This window comes from Fukomys damarensis, unplaced genomic scaffold, assembly GCF_012274545.1.
Source record: "Fukomys damarensis isolate Sample0158 unplaced genomic scaffold, DMR_v1.0_HiC HiC_scaffold_24, whole genome shotgun sequence".
NCBI lineage: Eukaryota > Metazoa > Chordata > Mammalia > Rodentia > Bathyergidae > Fukomys > Fukomys damarensis.
In genome coordinates, this window is record NW_022900936.1 from 59477110 (window position 1) to 59500437 (window position 23328).

Here is a 23328-nt window from a genome sequence, read left to right on the forward strand (position 1 = left end):
GCCACACTGCCTTAGAGTTACCCAGCTATGGACTGAAACCTCTTACAAACTATAAACCAAATAAACCTTTCTTCCCTTAACTTGTGGGTATTGGGTATTTTGTCTCAGCAAAAAGAAAGTAACAAGACATTCATTGTTTTAAATTAATTATTTTAAAGCTGAATATAATGACTTAGCTGGATACCCTGGATAATGTACCTAGAGAATATTCTTCATTCTTTAGAAAGGCAGATTTCTATAAAACATGGATAAATTAGAAAACCATGTACTGAATGAAATACTACCTGAAAGTTTATGGTATATGAGAGAGAGAGTTATGATCCAAAATTAAATGTTTTCTTGGATACCTGTGGTAAAATTCACCAAAAAGTATCCCTTACTTTAAGATTGAGTTGAATGGTTTTGGTATGAAAATACAATCTAGGATTTCACTAACATTATAGTGATAAGACTATTTTCTAATTTATATAATTTTGACTGGTAGTAAACCTTTTTTCACTTGTTCTTTCTTTAACAATAATAGAAAACAGGACTTCTGGGAAGATGATGATGGAGCCATGAGCAGCAGCAAATCTCTGAGATTGAGAGAGCAGACACTGGAATATAGCAATTTGAGGAAGAGATGAAGGAGAGAGGTGGATCCTGGGGCCTCAGAAAAGTTCTGAAGGGAGAACTGGAGCCCATGGGGAGAGCAAGGTAATGGACTTCATTGCAGAAGAGGGAAGTAGCAAACTGTGCTTTCTCCTTGATCCCCAGATTGTTGGTAAACTGTGCATTCTTTTTTATTCCCAGATTTCAGTGTGAGAGAGGAGTCTTGAGCCTACAGAAGTGCTGTGATGGCCAGAGACCCCGGAAGCTTCCACAGAGAAATGCACCAGTGGAGTGGAGCAGTGGATACATTGGCTGGTGAGTGACTCTTCTCTAAATGTCTCCAGGAGAGTGTGATTGACTGGATGCCATTTTGGAGTGGGGCCAGCTGAACTTGGGACTGGGAGAAGCTCCCAGGCTCCCAGTGTATGGGTGAGGCACATCCATGGGAGACACCCAGGATTGGGGAGCTCAGGTCAATCTGGCAAGAAACACCCACAGATTTGTGGGATGAACAATTTGGGCCATAGGCCCATAGGCTGACAGCCAGAGACCAGAATCAGCCTGAAGTTTTGCAAAGTTGAATAGGCACCCCACTCTATTCCTACTACAGACTTGCTGGGATTACGCAGCACCTTGCCCTAACGCTACTACAGGCTTTCTGGGATCGTACACTACTAATCTGGGCTCTCTCTACCAGCACAGCAGAGACACACCTTGAAGACGATCCTACCACATAACTGTTGACCCCAGAAGATAGCCATAGGCTTGAAATCACAGAGGAATCTCCCTCCCTCCCCCTCTCTCTCCCTCCCTCTTTCTCCTTTTTTAATTGAATGTTTTCATGGTTGTGAACATTGTTTTTACATTTTTTTGGTTTAGTTTAGTTTTTGTTTTTGTTTCTTCCTTCTTCTCCAGACTCCAAAAGTTTAAGTAATCTTCTTTTGTCCTTCAACCTTGCTTCTAATCTTTTTCTAATATTAATCTTCTATTTCTCTATTTCCCTTCTATCTCTTTTAGATCTCCCCAGGGGCTAAAATGGCTCAATTGAGGGACTATTTGCTGTATATAAATTCCTAGTTTGTTTTAGATTTTGTTATAAAGCTGTATATCTTGTTCATATGATTAAAGGTAGTAACTCAATAGTTACCACAGTTTGTCATTTTCTAGGTTGTGCTTGATCCTATAGTTATTACTGATTGTACTACTTTAGCCAATGTGACATAGTTATTCTAATCAGTTCTTCTTCCTAGTATACCAAGACCAAGATCATCTGAATGTCTTAAATAATACTACAGGCCAGTCCTACTGAACTAGGGGCTAGGCCAAATAGGCAACAACTTCTCATCCCTAGTGAATTAAAGAGGTAGGACCTGTGACAGACTCAAAAGGTAAAATCCAGTTATATCTAGAAGCCCCCTCTGAAAAGTACTCATTTCTTAAGGAGTTCTCAATCCTAGTAATAAAGCTATCATAAGCAATTACAAGCATCAACAGAAAATGATAGAAATCTTGAATTCTCAACATAGGAAAGAAATGGAATCTATGAAATAGATTCAAACAGATATCCAGGAAATTAAACACTCTATTGAAAGTATACCCAGCAGAATTAACCAATGTGAGTGCAGAATATCATATCTAGAAGACAGTTCATTGTTAGTGATCATGAAAAGAAAGACTTCTTAAAAATAACAAGGGACCATGAAAAACCAATTCAACAGGTGCTAGATGATGCAAAGAAGGATAACATAAAATTGATCAGGAGCAATGAGAAGTCAGGAGATAGTACAAAGGACATAACAGACAATAACTACCCACCATCAACGCTATTTTACTGAATAATATCTGAAAGACTAATTATTATATCTTCCTGCATTTTTTTCTTCTTCAAGGTGCACAATCTCAATTCTTTTGAAATTATATACTGGTATTCTTTCCACTATTACAGAATCATTTTTATTTCTATTATCAGAAATTTCTCTAAGGACCCCACCTATCTTCTTCAAAATTGGAACAGTTCTTCCACTAATGACTGACATATTAAAAATACAAAGCAGGCTCAAGTTAGGTGTGGTGGCACACACCTGTGATCCAAGCTCTCTGGAGGCCTGAGGTAGGAAGATGAAAGCTTGGGCTTAGTTTAGGCAATTTAGTAACTTAGTGAGACCCTTTCTGAAAATTTAACAAAGTAAAACAAAGGACTGGGGGTATAGCTCAATGAGAAGCTCTTGGGTTCAATCCTCAGTACTGTGAAAGATAAAGAAAGAAAGAAAGAAAGAAAGAAGAAAGAAAGAAAGAAAGAAAGAAAGAAAGAAAGAAAGAAAGAAAGAAAGAAAGAAAGAAAGAAAGAAAGAAAGAAAGAAAGAAAGAAAGAAGAAAGTTGAAATTCAATCCAATATTCTATGCTTTGGTCTTCTAAAGCTTAGTATTGTTTGATTCACACATCCAACTGCTGAATTATAGTTAGATTACGTTGAAGACAGCTTTGTAACCTAGTTAGTTAGACTTATTTTCCATGGCATGTAAACCCACTTTTTTAGTACTAAAATTGTTAAGAAGAAAAATGATTAATGAAGAATGTTTAGGGTGGAGATATTTCATTTTAAGGAAGACAATTGGAGATTGAATGTCTTTAGTTAAAAATCTCATTGTAGGGAAAATATTTGAAAACAAATATGAGAAAAGTAGGGAAATTGAATATATTGAGAAGCTGTAAGAGAAATGAGACAGCCTGGTGCAATATAGCACAGACTGAGTAATGTTGAGAGGGCAATTTAAATCACCCTTGATTTATTGTTTCTTACCTCCATTCTTCTGCAGGGGCCCGATTTAAAGGTTTAGTCTCCTCTACTCTTCTCCCTTACTCATTTTTCTCTTTCTCCCCTCCCCATTGTCTACTGCCCCTTTGCTTTCTTTGCTCCTTCTTCACTAATGAGTTTTGCAATAGGGGATTACATTTTTTTTGAGTCTACCCACAAGTGTAAGTGAAAAATAAAGGCAAGAATAAATGTAGGCTAGAATAACTGGCAAGCATGAAAAATAAGTCCCACTATTCAATGCAGTTTAACTCATTTCAACAATAATTAAGTATGTCCTACATGCAAGGCATTATAGTAAGGACTAGGGACACAAAGACAGAATTGAACATTTTACATCAAAAGAGATCATATTGTGAAGGGAGGGCAGGGATAAGGGAAAAACATGAGAACCAAGACCTGTCATGTAAAGGTACAAGATCCCAATGATGAATGTAACTGTACTGTATACCTAAAATGTACCAATAAACTCAATGAGAAAAAAAAGAGATCATATTCCAGAATATTTAATTCAGATATTCATTGGTTATTTTCTGTTCAACAGAGAGAATTGTCATCTTTCCTAAATTTCACTCAATGTTTACTGAGTTTATGTAGCAGCATTTAAAGGAGGACTAAATAAATAATGTCTGGAAAGAATGGTTGTTGTTTTGTTGCCTAGGACCATAAGGATTTATCAGAGGAGCTCTTTATGTGCCTAGCACAACCTTGACATTTAAAATGCTAGCATGATACCATTATTTAATTTCATCCTCCTGTAATCAAGAAGAGGAAGAAAAAATTAAATCAAGCCAAAGTGTCTCTTCTTGTCCTTATTGTCCTTATTGTAACTACATCAAAAGTGTTTCATAATAATGTCTCTAAACTTACAAGGCCCAGGTGGATTCTGGTATTATTGTTGCTTTCCACTGCAACTCAGGGCTGTGGGGTGAGTGATAGGGGAGAAAAGCTGGTCAGGATTTTCTATTCCAAAAATTGTCTTTCCTTAGCTCCCTTTCTGTTCTTCCCCTCTTTTTATTTATTTCTAAGCATCTGTTAACTACTACAAGGTATCCACTGCTCTAGTAATGTTCTCACACTCTGCTCTTTCTATCCACACTCAGATGTTTTCAAGGGCCACCCACAGCATCTGAAGGCGTAAAGTAGACAAATTGTGTAAGTTGGCATGCATGTTAGTTTCCACATACAATTTTAAATTTAATTCTTAAATCAAAGTTAAATATAAACTTTGTTTAAGGAGTCAAAGGCTTTTATATAAAAATGTGGCAGTGCTCTGCAGCCCCCAATTTCTGCTTTGCAGAGGTAACCTCTAAATCGCTAACATGACTAAGTTGCTGCTACCTTTTAAATTTTTAAAAATTTGTTTTAGTTTTAGGCATGATTTATTGATCTATTAATTTGGAAGATGAATCTGCAGCTGTCTTTCTACTCCTTTCTGCACCTTTATAGTTGATACAGTGGGTCAAAGTGTAATCCTCACAAGTGGAACCTGAGGAAAAGTCAGCTGGGAAAAGCATTAGATGTGTCATAGGTCCACCCTTATATTTTCTAAGCCTGTATCTTTTATTTAGTCATTGCTCACACAAACAAATGTCTTCCAGTTGCCTTCATTTTGTTTCTGCTTGCTCCTCTCAAATATCTGTTTCTCATTCTTCCATCAGGATTCAACTCAAACTCCACTTTTTGTTTGGGTTAAATGCCCTTCTCCTTGTTTGTTTCATTTCTGCAGAAAACCTAAAATAATATTCCAATCTACTAGTTGTCTTCTATCTACTTGATAGATTTTAATACTTCTAAAGATAAGAGCTCTATGTTCAGGGAACAACACAATGCTTAACATTTACTCACGTATTTACTGAATGATAAAATGTGATTGATGGAAGCAGGTTTTGGCAGAATGATAATATGAACAAACTACAGATTAGGTACAAAGTCCTTGTCATTTGATCTAGCATTCTTATGTCATAGAAAGGATAGGACTGGATGATCTTTATGATTTTTTTCTTTTTTTCCTGTCCATTTTTTTTTTTTTTTTTGTACCAAGGATTGAACTCAGGCCCTTGCACTTGCAAGGCGGGCACCAAAACCACTGAGCTAAATTCCTGGACCTGTGATTTCTTCTAGTAGTAAAAAATTACTTATTTCAGCCTCATTGCTTTTTAATACTAGATACTAGCAAAAAAGCCCTAGGATCAAGATTTTTTTTTTTTTACATTTAGCTATTTCTTAACAATTCCATTGTTAGTTCAATGAATGCATGAATAGATATGATTATTGAAACTGAACCAAACTTGTCTTCTAGCTGAAGACAATAGTAAGAAGAATTTCTGATTGAATTACAAAATTAAAGTGAAATAGAGCATTGCTTATTAAGGTATTTTTTCAAACTTACCCTTCTAAGATTAATTCTTTGATATTATATCTGGGATCTTCAGATCAGTGGTTCCCAGCCTTTTTGGCACTAGGGGCCACTTTGGTGGAAGACAATTTTTGTACTGATGGTGGAGGATAGGAAGAAGACTTTGGGATCATTCAGACAAATTCCACTTATTTCTATTATTAATTGTAATACAAAATGAAACAATTATACAACTCAGTGCAGAATCAATGGGAGCACTGAGCTTGTTTTCCTGCAACCAGAGAGTCTCATCTAGGAGCTATTGGGGACAGTGACACTTGAAATGCATTACTTATGCCCAGTCTACTCCATAATCTTGTTTTACCACCATTGTAACAATCACCTTAACAATGATAGAATGTTGGAAATGGAAGCAAGCTTTTCAGTGCTTTTGTGGCAATCTCATGATGTTTCAGCTTGACTCCAATACAGATTTTAGAAATTTGATGTTGTCTCAAACATATTTTTAAAACCATGCCCATTTGTGACCTCAAGCAGCTGATCCTCTTGTAGCATGGACAAAATCAATTTACCTGGGTTATTCACAAATTGGTTGCAGATTCATTCCTTCCCAGGCCAGAGGTCTTTTGTATTGGGAAGTAACAGTTAAACTCTTTTGAAAGCAGAGGAAGGCAATTACACACCAGTTAGAAAAAGAAGGCCCTGGCTCATTCTCTTTTAAAATCTCTGCTAATGTTTCTGAAACAAGTAAAAAATTCCAATGTTTACTAGTTAACCTTTAGTTCCAGTTTGGCTTTGAATGCAGCCACTTTATCTGCCAATTTGAGCACTGTTGTCATTCTCCCTTGAAGTGACAGATTGAGTTCAATGAGCAGGCTGAATATGTCACAATGGTGAACAAGATTTGTTCCACTCTGTGTCACTGAAATGTGGTGCCAGTGGTGTCTGTTTTTCTTCAAGAAATCTCTGGAATGACCAGCATAACTCAAAAGCTCTGTCCAGTGATTCACTCTTAGAAAACCATCTCACTTCTGTACAAGAAAAGGCACATGTACTTTGTGTTCATCTTCTCACAGAGATACATGAATAGACATGAGTTAAGGGCATGCACTTTAATGTGGTTAACTTTAATCACCCTCTGCCAAGGTTGTTAAGTTTAGGTGACATTTTTCAGCTAGTCAGCATGTGTCTGAATGATAAGACAAATAGATTCATATGCACAAGCAACCTCTCTGACCCAAGTAGCAAAACCAAAAAGTCATTCAAGAAAAAAAGTGAAAATAGAAGAAAAAAATGGAAAAAAAGCTGTTTTACATGGGGAAGGGAGGGAACTTGAGGGCAGGAAAGGGATAAAATAAAATCAAATTTATTAAAAATGAAAACCAGGCAGCCAGGTATGGTGGTGCAGTCCTGTAATCCCAGCACTCGGGAGGCTGAGGCAGGAGGATCACTGTGAGTTTGAAACCAGCCTGAAACCACATAGTGAGTTCCAGATCAGTCTTAACAACATAGTGAGACCCTGTCTCCAAAAACCAAAAAAAAAAAAAAAGAAAAAAAAAGAAAACCAAGGCCAGGGGTTTAGCTCAGTGATGCCTCTGTTTGTCTCCCAAGCACAAGATCCCGAGTTTGAGCTCCTGTACCAAAAGCAAAACAAAGCAATGAACAAAGAACCCCCCCATAATCAGAAAGTCATTGATAAATGGGAGTCCCTTCATCTATACACATACTAGCAAAAAAATGACCAGTTAAGTTTTCCTGATATGTAATTATTGAATGATTTAAATGGTTCTACAGGGCCAGGGGTAGCTCACTGGTGCTGCACCTGCCTGGTAAGTACAAAGTCCTGAGTCTGATCCCTGGTACTGCACACACACACAGACACACACACACAGACACACACACACACACAAAGTTCTACAGCCATGGCATTATTTTGCAACAAAAGTTTTCATATGCACATCTTAAAAAAAATATTGCACATAAAAATCGTTCTGGCTTTGATGTCAATATCAGTAGACTTGTAACCCCAGACATACTCAGCTACCTCATCTTTGACAAAGAAGCCAACCATCTTCAGTGGAGGAAAGATAGCTTCTTTAATAAATGGTGTTGGAAAAAAATGGATTTCAATTTGTCAAAGATTAAAACTAGATCTGTGTCTTTCACCATATACTAAACTAAAATACAAGTGGATTAAAAATCTAAATATTAAAACAGAAATATTAAACTTGTTGGAAGATAAGTTAGGTAGAACTCTTGAAGACATTGACATAGGAAAGGACTTTATGAACAAATCATCAGTAGCACAGGAACTAACACAAAAAATAAACAACTGGGATCTTATCTTTTTAAAAAACTTCTGCACTGCAAGAGAAACCACCAACAGAGCTGAGAAAGCCTACAATGTGGGAAAAATTTTTTACCAGCATTCCTCAGGCAAAGGTCTACTATCTGGACTATATAAAGAACTAAAAAAAATCAGGCCCCAAAATAATTAAAAAATGGGCATCTGAAATGAACAGACATTTCTCAAACAAAGAAGTAAAAGCAGCAAATAAATATATGAAAAAAATGTTCAACATCACTGGTCATTCAAGAGATGCAGATGAAAACAACCCTGAGATTCCACCTCACCCCAGAAAAAATGACTACTGTCAAGAAATGAACCAATAACAAATGTTGGTGGGGTTGTGGGGAGAAAGGAACCCTTCTCCATTGTTTGTGAGAGTGCAGACTGGTGCAACCACTATGGAAACCAATATGGAGATACATTAAACAACTGCGATTAGAGAAGTCCCATCTGACCAAGCTATTCCTCTGCTGGTTATCTTTCCAAAAGTATTAAAAGAATCATATGACAGTGATACATGCTCACCCATGTTTATGACAGCACAGTTTGTAATGACTAAAGCTTGGAAACAGTCTAATTGCCCATCATTGAAAACTGGATAAAGAAGATGTGGCTTTTTAATAAAATGGAGTAGTACTCAGCCATAAATAACAAGAAACTAGAGACATTTATAGCTAAGTGGGTGCCCATTGAGGATATACTCAAGTGAAATAAATAGGACACACGTGTAAATACCAAATAGTTTTCTCTGGTGTGAAAAATTGAAAGTGTAAAATAAGGATCAAGATGTATAACTGATATTGTGTAATAGGAAAAATAGTCTAAAGGTGTAGAGGAAATGGTAGGGGTAGGGGAAAGGTAAGAAGGGAAAAGAAAAAAATGTGAGAATAGGAAAAAAATGGAAACAAAGTCTTTGTAAATTGGGAAGGGTGGCCAGGGGAATGGGGAGAAAATAACCAAGATAAATCATGTAAAGGTGCACGATCCCAGTGATGAATGTAAATGTATTGCATACCTAATATGTACCAATAAATGTACCAATAAAAAATATCAGAAGATTTGTCAACCTAGATTCCATACCATGGTGATTCATTAATCCACTCTAACAATTGTGCCCCAATATCCTCTATTTCATCAATTTTCTAGTTATAGTGCTAACCATAAAAAGGAATCCATGCCATCTTTTGAACTGCAGCCTCTCCAGAAAGAACACAAAGAATTTCCTTAGCAATAGTCAGGATTAACTCTTAACCAAGAGTAAAGGGCTTCTTAGTTTTAGCAATGTGGTTGGCTACTAAGAATGATGCTCTGAGTACAGACACATTTGATGAAGAGATGACTTTCAATAATTGCTTCTGGTTTTTGTATTCATGTTTTTTTCTGTTTTGAAAAACTTTAAAGGGTTTTCTTTTAATGTAGGGTGCTAATGTTACCTTATACTGTATAACATAGTATATACCATATGCTATACAAAGCAGGCTTTGGTAATGTGAATCACCTGTACAATGAGCCCACAATTTAAGCAGGACCCTTGGTATTTTATTTTAAATACAGCCTTCTTTTTGTAGGCAATCAGAGTCTTCTGCCATCTTGCCATTGGGCCTCTTCCCCCTTTTCAAAGAAGCTTTCCAGTGATGTTTGTTTCTTACTCATTTTGAGTTAGCTTGTGGGTCTACAAAAACTGTGAATGAGACAAGTGTATTGTGAGGCAAAAAGTTGTGGACTATTCATTCCAAAGCAAAAGATATTTGTGGAAAATTCTGAATAAAAGGCAATATTGGTAATAAACATGACTAGATAGCCAGCAAGATACCAAAGAGAGAAGATGATATAAAAAGAGTTAGTGAGAGTTTAGTTCCTGCTGTTTTTATTGTAGCAACATAAATTGCAGATGGAGTACATGTTTCAAAAAAACACAAAGCTAGTGGTATTAGAATAAGAAAAATTTATTTTAAAATATCATTAGAGTTACAAATTTAATAATCATGAAATGAAGGCCAGAAGCTACATTGGAATAGATGGATAAATTTGACTACACACAAATTAAAGCTGTTGAGTAGGAAATGTATTGAAATAAAAAATCACAAACAGAGACACATATTTGCAATCTTTATAGAAAAGAGTTTATTTCCTTCATAAAATGATCCAGAAAATTAATAGGAAAAACTGCAACAATGTGGTAGGAAAAAACACAGGCAAGAAGTTCACAGATAAGTACAAATGGTGAGTAGTAAAAATATAAAAGAATTCTGAGTATACTTATCATTAGTGAATTACAAATTAAAATGTTAGTGAAATGCACATTTTCTTGTACCAGATTGGCACAGATTGAAAGTTTGATGTTAAGAAGTATTAGAGGATGGAGAAGAAGAGAAACTCATGCACGAAGATAAATGTTTAAAGATGCTGTCTTGTTTTTTTTAAGAGTACATCAGAGCAAAATGAAGGAAAACAGATGTAAACTAAATAAGCCTAATTAGGGAAGTCTCAGTTGTATAGGAATACTAGGACATTTTTACCGTAGCTTGGTTCTGTCATTTGTTGGATTTGCCCTTGACTCAAAAGCTGGGGAAAACATTAAAAAATTGGAGGCTGTCATCTCATTCTACCCCATGTAACAGAGCAAGGGATACTTTCTTGAAGGCAATTCTGAGTAGCTCAAAAGAGTATGCTAATATAATTCCATTTGCATAGTAAGATACATATATATGTATATATGCGCATTTATGTATATATAAATACACAGAAATATTTAGGAAAAATGGGTGACATTACCTTGAATAGTACTATCTTAGCATAATATAAAAGCTATATTAGGGAATGCAGGTATTACTTCTATAACCACCATCAAAAGTAGTTGATGAAATCAGAAGTAGTTTCCAAGCATTACTGAGCTTCCTCTATTCAGAGGTCATGTCTAGTGTGCTCAGAATTATTTAGCTCTTCATCTGTTCAGAGATCTTCCCTGATTCTTCTACCTATAGTTCTGTGCTGGTTAAGCTTAATTCAACTTTATTAGCTTCAGAGATGACTAGAGTGTTAATAAAGCACACTTCTGGGTGTGTCTGTGTGGCTCATGAGGATGTGATTTTGGGTAGTTATTTAGTCCCTGGCCTCTTCTTCCCTGGTATTGTTCTTCTAATCTTCTTCCTTAACTGCCATGATTTAAGCATCTTTATTCCACCATTCCCTTCTGCCATGATGTTCCTGTCTTGGAGCAGATAACTATGAACTGAATCCTATGAAACCATGAGCCAATGAAACCTCTCCCCCTTGAGTTTGTGTGTATTGGATATTGTGTTCCAGAAACAGGAAAGCTAATCAATGCAATAACTTTCCTCTACCCTATCTTAATCATTCTCTAATCGATTGTGTTATTTTATTTGTAACAAATTTTATTATCTAGTATTCTTCTTTATTTGTTTACATGTTCATTTCTTGTCTTCTCCCAATGTGTAAAAAACTTCAAGATGGCAGTAAATAGGAAAGGTTCAGTAAATACTTGTGGAATGATTGAATGAATTGTAAATGTTAGTGAAAAGCACTAGGACTATACATTGACCCATTCCACTTGGAATATAAATTTAGTTTCTCCAATTTGAACCCTTAGCTTTATTCTTTATTCTTCCTTTGATACAACATATAATTAGTACTGGCCCTGTAAAAGCTGTGAGCTGGGAGGAATAACCATATAATTTATATCCCATCCTCATAAAACTTACATTTGGGAAGAATAGAAACACAGGTCATTGCTAGTCATTGTACTTCTGGTTGAAGGGGGGTCCCTAAACCCCGAGCACTTTACTAAGGGGTGGCTCAGGGCAGAGATGAAAGTAAACATAGTGGGGTTGTCTAATGAAATGGTGGGGTGCAGAGGAGTTTCTGCTTCCCCATATGGGAAGTAGAAGTTTTGGAAATGATTATCACTTTGTAGCTACTGGGATTTACCATGGAGAGAGGATTCTTACATGCTATCCCTCCTTTTCCAGGGTTTTTCTCCCATATGGTTTCTATGGTTCCCCTGAATCTCTGATGCATGGGAGGGACCTCTGCCATGCATGCCAGCTGGCTTGCGGGCCCTGTTTTCTCACCTCATGTCTGCCAACCCTGTTTTAAAGAGGTGGGCCTGATTCCCACTTCATCCAGCCTTATCATCACAGAGTATATTCACGGAACACAGTCATCTTTAGAATGGTAAAAAGAATATAATCAGGACACAGCATTTTTCCAATAATCATTGGAGCTTTGGCCTAGAAATTTCTACTATTATTAGTGAATTATTATTTTTTTTTGGTCAAAATATTGCCCTCTTTTGGAATTCTAGTGCCTTTGGTAATAAAGAAGGGCACATTAAAATAGTTTAAAAATGAAGAGGGAAAAGAACAAAATATTTAAATTCTAAGTATAAAACTGTAAATCAGGTATTCAGGTATTTGGCTTTTGGTTTATAGATTATCAGAAATGAAAGGGCTTCTGTGTGTGTGTGTGTGTGTGTGTGTGTGTGTGTGTGTGTGTGTGAATTTTTAAAAAATTATTGTGTCAGCAGAAAAAGGAAAAGGATCCCTCTGAAAGTAAAGTGGCTTGGCCGTGGGAATTACAAAGTTTCCTGAATATCTGCCTTAGAATTTAAGGAATAGATTCGAATGAGAATGAAGTGGAAATCCTACAGCAGGATGAGACATTTAGCACTTATGTTACAATAACAATGATAGTGTTTCCAGCTCCTTTTTTAGTTGTATAGAAATTAAGGGCCTGAATTCTGGTTAGAGAAACAAAGATTTGGCTCTTGTTTCATTATGTGAATTAGGCAAGCAGTAATATCTTTAAGTAGCAGTTTATTCATCTGTAACAGACAGATGGTAAAAGTATCTGCTCCGTAGAGTTGTAAAGATTAAATGAGCCAAAGTATGTAGGGAACATAACGAAGTCATTGGCTCACAGTAGGCCCTTAACAGCACTGGCTGTTAAAATCAAGGTTATTATTAAGAGCAAGGCTTACCTACTTCATGGTGTTTGAAGGGCTGTCATATGCCTGGGGTGTTGCTCTGGTCAGCATCCTCTGATCCTCAGTATTTCTCTTTAGATGATTTATTTCACCCACCTTCTTCACAATAACCAAGAATATCTATCTGTCTGCCTGCCTACCTGCCTGCCTGTCTGTCTAGATGTGATGAATGAGAGGATACTGGCTAGAGCACGTTCTTGGAAAGAGATAGGTGAAATAAATCTATACACGTATCACAATCTATCATCTATCTATCTATCTATCTATCTATCTATCTATCTATCTATCTACCTATCTATATCACAGTTAATTTTAGATGGGACAAAGTGTCTTGGACATCTTCACATTACAATACTTGTACATCTTTGGAGAGTATGAAAGGGTTCGGAAAGATGAGGGCAATGAAAATGTTATGATTTTGTGATCCTTAAAGGTACCACCCAGCTGCCTACTTTCCTCAAGTTGGCTTGAGTTTCTATGGGCTGAAATATGGCAAAAATCAGAACCTGAACACTTGGGAGACCATTGGGTTTCATGGAAACCATGCCTTACAATTTGTAGGTCAGGGAAGAGACTGGATCATTCTTTTATTTATTTAATTTTTTTGGAGACAGGGTCTCACTATGTAGCTGAGGTTGACCTGGAGCTCACTGTGTAGCCCAGGTTGGTCTCAAGCTCACAGAAATCCTCCTGCCTCAGCCTCCCATGTGCTGGGATTACAGGAGTGTGCCACCACACCCAGGAGAGACTGCAATCTCCTTGATTCACTTTACAGGTCCAAATGTCCACCTGACTTACCCTACCAATAGGCTCAAAATGTTTGCCGAAAATAACCAAATTTTCATTACAAAAACAAAAACAACTATTCTCTCAAGCATCAGGCACTTTGGTTAAAAGAATTTCTTGTAATAATAAGTTACTCATGTGGTTTTCCCAGTTATTATTCCACTCATTGCAGCCTAAATTGTTTTGAACATCCTCTGGGAATTTAAAATGCAGAGTCCACAGAATGCTGCACAGAAGGTAAGGAGTGGGACCTTAAAATAAAATTTTTAATGTACACCCTGATTCAGAATTGAAGTCATTTGAGCCACACTTCAAAATATATTGAGTGAGATATTGGCAGATAAATCTCAATGTCAGATACAAATCATAAATGCATTTAGAAGAAAATAAAAGACAATAATAAGAAACAGGGAGATAAATATTTTGCAGATGGGAAGGGGACCAAAAGATAAAGGAAAGGGAGAGGGAAGGGAGATAAAGGGAAAATAAAATAATTATATATTAGTAGCACTAAATGTGCATACCATCCTGATGTTTGATTCCTATTTTCCATTCAAAGAAATAGTGGCTCCCTGAAAAACTGCTTGATCTTAAGTCTAGGGCAATGAAACACAAGATGAGCTTGAGCAGTAAATTGTACCAGAGAGTAAAGAAATACTCATACACTAATAAAAATGTGAAAAAAATAGAAGCTAGTTTGAAGGGACTTCTACTGGCCCAATTTGGAACAGCTGGAATAGCAAAATAAATAATGACAAGAATAGATAATGACAGACTTACTTTTAAAACTGTGGAAGATCAAAAATGCTACCAACAACAGTGGATATGGATAGAAAGAAGAAAATAAAGTTCATCTTCATGAAAGAATATAGAGATGTAGATATAATACAAAATGATGATTTTCTAAGGCTTTCAATCAGGCTGTCAATCAGAATTATAATAATTAAAAATAATTAAGATGTGTTACATATATGTACCAACTCCCTATGTGAAATAGAATTATTTTATACTGGAACGTTGTACTGGTAACAAATAAAAAATAATTTTAAGGATAGATTTAAACAAAAATAAGTCATGCTAAAACTACTATATAAAATATTAACCTTTATAATCATCCAGTTTCAGAATCGCCAATTAATTAGAAAGAATAATGAACATTTACAATGGAAAAATTTGGCAGCACCATTTTAAGCAAATTATCAAACTTATTATTACCAAGTTTGACAAAATGACAACATATGTCTCCTGATGTGCTGTACTGGGAAGGACATAACACCCTGCTGAAAATGTTTAACTTTAGTCAAATGAAGCAATCAAATCCAAATTGAGAAATAATCCATATAACAAATGGTCTTGACACTTCAAAAATATCAGTGTCTTAAGTTATAAAAAATAATGAAAAGGCTAAGGCATTGTTACAAATTAAAAGTCACTAAAGAGACAGGAAAACTAAATGTAACATGTAATTCTTGACTGACTCTAGATTTTAAACAAAGTTATAAATAATATCATTAATTAAATTTGAGAAATTTGATCATGAACTGCATGTCATAGTACATATTAAGGTTAAATTTTATTGAAAAGAATAACTTATTTAGATGTGAAACAGTTTGATGCCTGCCACTTCTCCAAAAAGAGAGAGAAAATTGAAAAAAGCAAATATTAACAATTGATGAGTCTAGGTAAATTTTATCAGGTGTTTATGTTTTAACTAGTGAATGTTTGAATTTTCTGCATGTTTGAATTTTTCAAAGTAAAAAGTGTGTGTGCGCGTGTGTGTGTCTGTGTGTGTGTGTGTGTGCGCGCTCACTTGTGCATGTGTGTGTAGGTACAAAATCAAAGAAGGTAGTGTCATTGGCAAACATTGTGGTTACCAGAATGGTAGGAAAGACACCTTCACTTATCACTTACTGGGTTGAAAATGAGCCTTGCAATTGGCACATTCATTCATTACTTAACCACTCTACAGTGGAGCTTTATCCCATAACCTACTTCTCACCAGGAAATGCAGTACAATAGCAGAGGAGATGGGGGTGGGGTGGAGAGCGTTCTCTATATTACCATCTCAGAGGGATATCCCTGCTTCAAGCACATCTCCAGAGGGCTAATGGCCAACAGACCCTTATTATTGTCTGGGATAAGTTCATTTTTTATGATAGCAATTTGTTACACTAGTTTGCCACTTGCAAGCTGCTTCCTTGTTAATCCAATAATCTATATGAGAAAAGCAATTTGATGTACCTTCTTCCCATCTGCCGCTCATCATCCAATCTATATCTTAACTATCAGTGATTTATTAATGGCATCTGTACATCTTTGCTCCTTTGGTACTCTCATTCTTGGCCTCATGCTTGCATGCACTCCTTGGGTGTGTTAGAAGACAATTTTAGCAAAGAGATTGTTATAAACAATAATGGGATGATAAACTGAGTGGTGGTTACAGGAGTTGCCCTTTGCAAACAATTAACATTTATGCACATTCACATGCTAAGAAAATCCATTTTAGAGCCATTCATAAGAAATGTAGGAAACTAGGATATTTGTTATCATGGTTTTTACTCAAGGCACAAACTTCATTTTCTTAGCTGGTTGGAGTTAGTCATTGAACCCTCTGCCTAACTCAGTGTGGAACTCTTATCCTGACCTCCTGAATTCTTGTTCACATGAATTGAGGGCCTGCATGACTCCATGGCTTTCGTGCAGAGACCACAGTGTCAGGTAGCTTTGGGCAAGCTATGCTAAAACAGCTGTTTCTTCTTGAAGGTGTGAGACTGGTTTTCTGTGCATCAGGGCATTGCCTGCAGTTGCTGAGTTCATTTTTTTCAAGTCATATTAGCCTAACCCAGAAAAACAAAGGATCTAGGACGACACTCCCAGTGGGGGGATGTAATGGAATTGGGCAAGAAAGTAATGGTGAATAGCAGTGTGGATGCTGTCCACTGAACAGGTCATTCAGTGAGATTCTGTGCCATATTGTTTGCCTATGGAAGCTTGATGCACATGGTTCAAGCCCAGATCTGTGATAGTAAGAAACATGGGCATAGGACAGATCCACGGATCCACTCCCACTGTCTATTTGCAGGTTCAAGTATGGTGGAAGTTCGTTTTGCAAAGTGGGGAGATCACTGGTATGGAATTTGCTATCTTTCTACTTTATAATGAATTTTTCAAGCTGTTTGTGTTTCAATTATTTCTCTATAAAGATACTATAATTGCCTCTTTATAGGAGTGGGATTGGCACCCATAATTTTAAACTGTAGATAGGTTTTATTTGTCCATTTCTCAGTAAATGCGATCTGATTTTTAATTCCATATTTGTGTATTGATTCATTGTGTTAAATAAAATTTGTTTTTCATTTCATGTCCCGAGAGTCCTGGTTTTATTTGTCTTGCTTTGTTTGGTTTTATTTGCTTTAAATTGGCTTATTTGGCTGTTTTCAAGTTTCACTCCTTTAATTTTCCCAATGTTGCAGTGCCAGACAGTGTCTTTGAACTCGCCTTGTGTGTGAATGACATATATTTGGTGATAGGAGTGAGCTCCTAATAAATTGAGAGCCACTTTCCTGATCTGATAAGGTTTTCAGGAAAGCAAAATGAAAGAAGACAATCATTCTGATTCTACTGTCCACCTCACTTTTCCTTCGAAAATCATCTTGTCTTCTTTTTAAGTTAACCTGGAAATATGTTCATGTAAGGCAGCAATTTTGAACCTGATGCATTCCATTTCTAAAGAGGCTGCAACTCATGATTTTGCACAGCAGTTATTTGTATAAATGTTTTATAAATGCCGGTTGTCTAAGGGTAGGGATTGTCTGGTTACATTTCTATTCTCTTGATAGAATTCAGCACAATCAATACCTTGTACTCAACAAGTACTTCATAAATGCTTGACTATGGTTTTAACTTTATGAGCAGAATGATATATTTTCCTAAATTTCTTTCGAGTCATTTTCTTTGAAACCATTATGAAATTTTTCTTCTGTCCAAGAGTTACATTTCTTTCTAAAGAAATCATCCCTCTCCATCTTTTCTTAATTAACAGCCTTTTTCTAATACTTTCCTGTCTTCTCTCTGACAGTTTCCCACTATTGTCTGTTTGCAGCTGTTGTACAGTTGAGAAACTGAGTAGACATGCTAATGAGTGCCTGGTGTGTGGGAAGAGCACCTCCAAATTCTCCTGGCTTGACTAGGCAGCCTGTTCCTACTTACTCTTTCTAAAATAAGCTTTAGTTGGCAGCCAGGAGCTGGGTTATTCATAGTCTCTCTCTCTGTGGAGGAAGTTCTTGCTTGGACTAGCTATCTGTGTTTCTATTTAGGCACAAACAAACATGGTGATGTGCCCAAACTCCTCACATCTACACCACACATGAAATTGCCGATCCAAATATGTTCACAAACTTTCTCAAATGACTGGATAGAAGCTGCAGTTCATGTGTTTATCACAGTTAATCAGTTAATTTAGAAAGCCGTCTTGTGTGGTTTTCTTTCTTTTGTCTACACTCCGTCTCTTCCTACACTGATCTTAGCTGTATTTGGCAGAAAATTAAGAAACATGATATTGCTGAATAGATTCTGGGTCTTTCTGTCTTTAGAAATCTCATGGCTGAAATCGAACACTTCCATAAGGGAATTTTGGGCATTTCACCACTGTTTATTTATTCTTCCCAGGAAGTATGAGAAAATGATATCAATAGCTCATTTTCCAGGATAGGTTATAGGCACGTCTGAATTTCCTAGTATCTGGGATGATGATCTGTACCACTAATCTGAGATTTTCATTCTGAGTCATGTATTTCACCAAGTAGAATGGAATCAAGCTAGTTAATCCCCCTTCGGTATGTTTTGGAGCTGTCAGGATTTCATGACCTTTACATAAAGACATAGAGAATCTCACTAATCAGAGAGAAGGCTGGAGGGGACAGGTTGGAGGCCTGGAGAGAAAGCAGACTTTGAACAAGACATAGGGTGGTTGCCAACTGTCTTGTTAATATGGGCATGGTCTCAGAGATAAAGATACTGTTAACTTTCCAATACATCTCAAGAATATTCTTTTTCCATGTAACTTCTAAGGTGTCTTTTTTAAATAGGACAATAAAATAATAGCAGGTTTTGGAGCACAACCACTTTATGCATTAAAGACCTCAAGAACATATAGAAGAAACTGGAACTGTGAGAGTTTTTTGATATATTCTTTATCCCATTTCTCACTGTGCATTTAAAAACACAAACACCTCATCTATGTTTCTGTCTCTCCCTGAAAAAATAGGAATGAGATACAGTGTTAGATTTCAGATTCTTGTTCAGGGGCCTTGTCTTATCTTTGTATATTGCTTCTTTGCTAGTTTGTTCTCATCTGCTCCATCCCATGAACGAAACCAATAAATTTTTGTTTAAAGTTGACACTTTGCATTTTCCAAAACTAATCTCATTCATAGATATGAAGTTGGTGCTAATTTAAAATTGAATCTTATTACTCTTGTGGGATATATTCAATTTGAAAATAGCATAAATTTCACTTATATATGCCAGGAGCTATGGACTTCCTCAGAGCCTTAAAACACAGTACCACAATTCTGTGTGTAATTCTGATGTAACTCATTACTCAGTTATACTACTTACACTGCTCTAAATAACCATTCAGGTTGCATTGCTTGTGAGTGGTATCACTTTCCTAGCTTTCGTCTCAGCTGCAGGAGTTCTTTGTTGAGTGAGTCAACATAAAAAGTAATTCTCACAGCTGGAGAAGTTAAAACTACATGATGAACTAATCAGACTAATTGGCCAAGTCTGGTAATCAGTAGCCAATCCAATAATTTTGATGTAAAAAACAAACAAGAAATTGAGTGGAGTAGGTTGATTTTTCCAACTCGGAAACAAACATCCTTTTACAATGGTGAGACTACTCTGGCTAGACATACTAAGAGATTTTGATTTCTTTGTATTATATATTGATTTTACTCACAGACTGTGAAACTAGGTACAGATGGTTGGCAGAATAATATTGCAGAATGTCTATGATGCAGGCTACTGTGGAGAGCGTACGTCAGACCCGCCTATAGTGGGCGTTTCTATTTCACCTAATAAAAGTGTGATTGCATTGACACAGCATTACCAACAATAATATGAAGGTAGAAATATCAATAAAACCCTTATCTCTCTTTGTAACATGTCTCCCTAGTGATCCAGTTTCTCTCTCGCCCACTGTCAAAGCAAGAAGTCTGTTCTGTGTGTGCCGTTCTGTGTGTGGTCTTGTCCCTGGTACCAGATGAGATCTTTTCTGAATGCAAATTCCTAGGCCCCTCTTCAGACCTACTGACTCACACAGTCTGAGGGTGGGGTCCAGAAATCTGGTTTAGGAAGTCCTCCAGATGATCCTAATGAACAGTAATATTTGAGAACTATTGGTCTACAGCCCGCAAAGAGTATGCTCTGCAGAATAGCAGCATGAGAACCTACAAGAACTGTAAGAAAGAAAATCATTAATAATTGTAAGAAATAAAGGATTTTGAGCGGCTTGTCACAGTCTTTTATTTTATTTTTGTGGTACTGGGATTGAACTCAAGGCCTTTGCACTTAGATAGACAGTGTAGAAGTCCTGTTTTTCTTTTTCATTCTTTCTTTTTTTAACTTTGAGACAGGTTCTTCCCAAGTTATTAAATTGCCAAGGCTGGGTTCAAACTCGCAGTCCTTCTGCCTCAGCCTGGTGATCCTCTCTCCCTGGGAGAGTGCTGGGATTGTAAATTGTATCTTTAACCAGGTCCCCAGGAGATGAGCATTCACATTAAAGATTTTGAAATACTGGTCTATAGTCACTATTGCCCTTTCTCAGGATTGAGTTACACACCATCTACTTGTTGCCCCTCTGGCTCCATGAAGTGCTGTCAATACTGTTACCATTGCACTCTAATTATCACACTCAGTGGCTATTGTTATGTAAATTCTTATATTTGATTGCACCTCTCTACTGCGTTTCACATGACTGCTCATTCCCTACTTTGGAAAGGCATAGCATATTTTCATAAAAGCTTTGATTATTGCTTCAAAGTCATAATTCATTTTAAGCCTGTGAACATAAGTAACTTCCTTCTCCCTGGCCCAAGTTTCTGTTCTTAGCTTATAGCTCTGAACATCTAAATCTAGGCCACTCTCTGGTGTCTAACTACCATGTCTTTCAGGTGCTTCCTACTCAATACTAAGAGAAAATCGAACTCATTGTTTCACCAAAATTTCTTCCTGTTTTCATGGTCTTTCATTCTGTTAGTGGCACCACCCTTTACCAAATTGCACACACTAGGAACTTAGCATTTATACCTGATTCTTATTTTTCTTTACTCTCAATTAGTAAGTGCTAGTTGCTGCCCGATATGTATTCTCTTCTTCTTTACTATAAATCAAAACGTTTATTCTGAGATTTGTAATAAACCTTGCATTTCCCAGCCTACAGCCTACCTTTCTTTTTTTTTTTCCTCATTGAGTTTATTGGTACATTTTAGGTATACAGTACAGTTACATTCATCACTGGGATCTTGTACCTTTATATGACAGGTCTTGGTTCTCATTTTTTCCCCTTGTCTCTGCCCTCCCTTCACCCCCTCCTCCCCTCCCCATTTACAAACACTTTATTTCCATTTTTTCATTTTTTTCTTTTCCCTTATTCCCTTTCCCCTACCCTTCCCGCATTCCCTATACCTTTAGCCCTTTTCTTCCTATTTCACATTGTCCATTCCAGCCTATCTTTCACTTAGGCATAGCTATGTTTCTCAGTTTTGGTAACTGAAATGTAAGGAGAAATCTTCCAGGATATCTTCTCTAAATTCTAGGAAGTATGCGCCATTTTTGCCCTTCCTTTATTTTTCAGCCTGAAACGTAGCAGTCACAATTCTGGCTCTAGCAGCTATGTTTAATCACGAGGAATAAGACACACACCAAAGATATCAGACTGGAGAGGTGGAAGGAACTGGAATGAGAGCAAACCTTGTCCTGGATTTAAATTCCATTATGTGTGAGAAAAGTGAACTTTCTTCTTGTAATTATTTTTTCAGGTCTTCTACTCTCATAGCTGAGCTTGTGCTAAGTGATATAAAACCATGTCTAATTATCAACAAGATCTACTATGTTCTGTTAAAAGAGAACATTGCAACAAAACTAGAGTTGCAGGTTTTAATTGGCTTTTTTTAAAATTGAGATTTGAGAATCAGGCAGTGGATAAAACAAAAATGCTCTGCCGAACCACATGAACAGTTTTTATTTATAACCAGAAAAAAAGGAAGTGACATACAGGAAATGAAAGTTTGGTACATATATTGTTCCACTGGCTAAAGTCGGAGACTTGCCTCTGTTTGAGCCTGGTTTGAACAATTGGCTGCCTGTGATTGATCGAAGCTTGCTGCTATGATTGGCTGAATCTGGGCTACTTGTCACAAGAGTAGGTTACAGTCTGTTAACATATCAATTTAAGTTGCAGCTCATTATGTACAGGGAAATATATAAGCCAAAAAATGCATATAGAGGCAGCTTTAGGTCAAACTTAATTCAATTTAATGCATCCAAATCTATCTCCTTGCTCCTTACTGTCTAACACAGCACTTAGACTCTGTTCATCTCTGACTCAGGTCCTTCTGGTGTTCAAATCTCCAGTTCTACACTCTACAAAATCATTTTATGTTGATTTGAATAATCCAATTAAATGAAAATCATGTGTTGCTATTACTTTGCTTCTGACTTGATAATCTCCCTTTTCCCAAAGAATAGCTTCCCAGTTTATTTCACATTAATTCTGTGTACTCATTATACTACCAAATTATATGAAGTGTCTTAGGTTTCCAGGCTTCCTCAGGATGTTAGTGATCCACTCTGCTACCTTCATGCTGGAATTTTCTGTGTTACTTCTACATGGAAGGCTCATCTTTCCTTATCCTCCAAGATAATTTAAGGCTCTAATCAACTATCTGCATTGTGAGTAAATAATTTAGTAGTGTTCACTTCAGCCAAAAATTAGGGAATGCAACTGAAATTTAGATACAATAATTTATTCAAAATTACATACTTATACTACTGTATGTATATTGCATATGTATATTTAAAAATTATACAAAAGCAGAAATTTTAAAAATTACAGGTTTTCAAGTTTTATTTTGATTCTCATGGTCTGGCTTGTGTCTCCTGGGGTAAAAGTACTAAATTTGAGAAACCAATTATTGTAATATGTTATGTCTTCTCTGATGATCCCCATTAAAGAATTGATCATAATTTCTTTTTTGTCCTACAGTAATATAATTTTTGTTGTTGTTGTTTTTGAGACAGGTTCTCACTTTATAGTTCAGGCAGGCAGGCCCTGAACTCATTATGTAGCTAAGGCTGGCCTTGAACTTCTGGCAGTCCTCTTGCCTCTGCCTCCCAAGTGCTAGTAATATAACATTTATCG

General features: G+C 36.5%; 1 long non-coding RNA gene across 1 annotated transcript in view; it reads left to right on the plus strand.

Moving 5' to 3' along the window:
• The first annotated feature begins 547 nt into the window (after nt 1–547).
• The window catches only part of LOC104866214, a 38804-nt gene continuing 16023 nt past the window's right edge, over nt 548–23328 (plus strand). The window contains exons 1-2 of the long non-coding RNA XR_781382.2: nt 548–696; nt 793–906. This is a non-coding gene — a long non-coding RNA (uncharacterized LOC104866214). The remainder of the gene's footprint in view (nt 697–792; nt 907–23328) is intronic.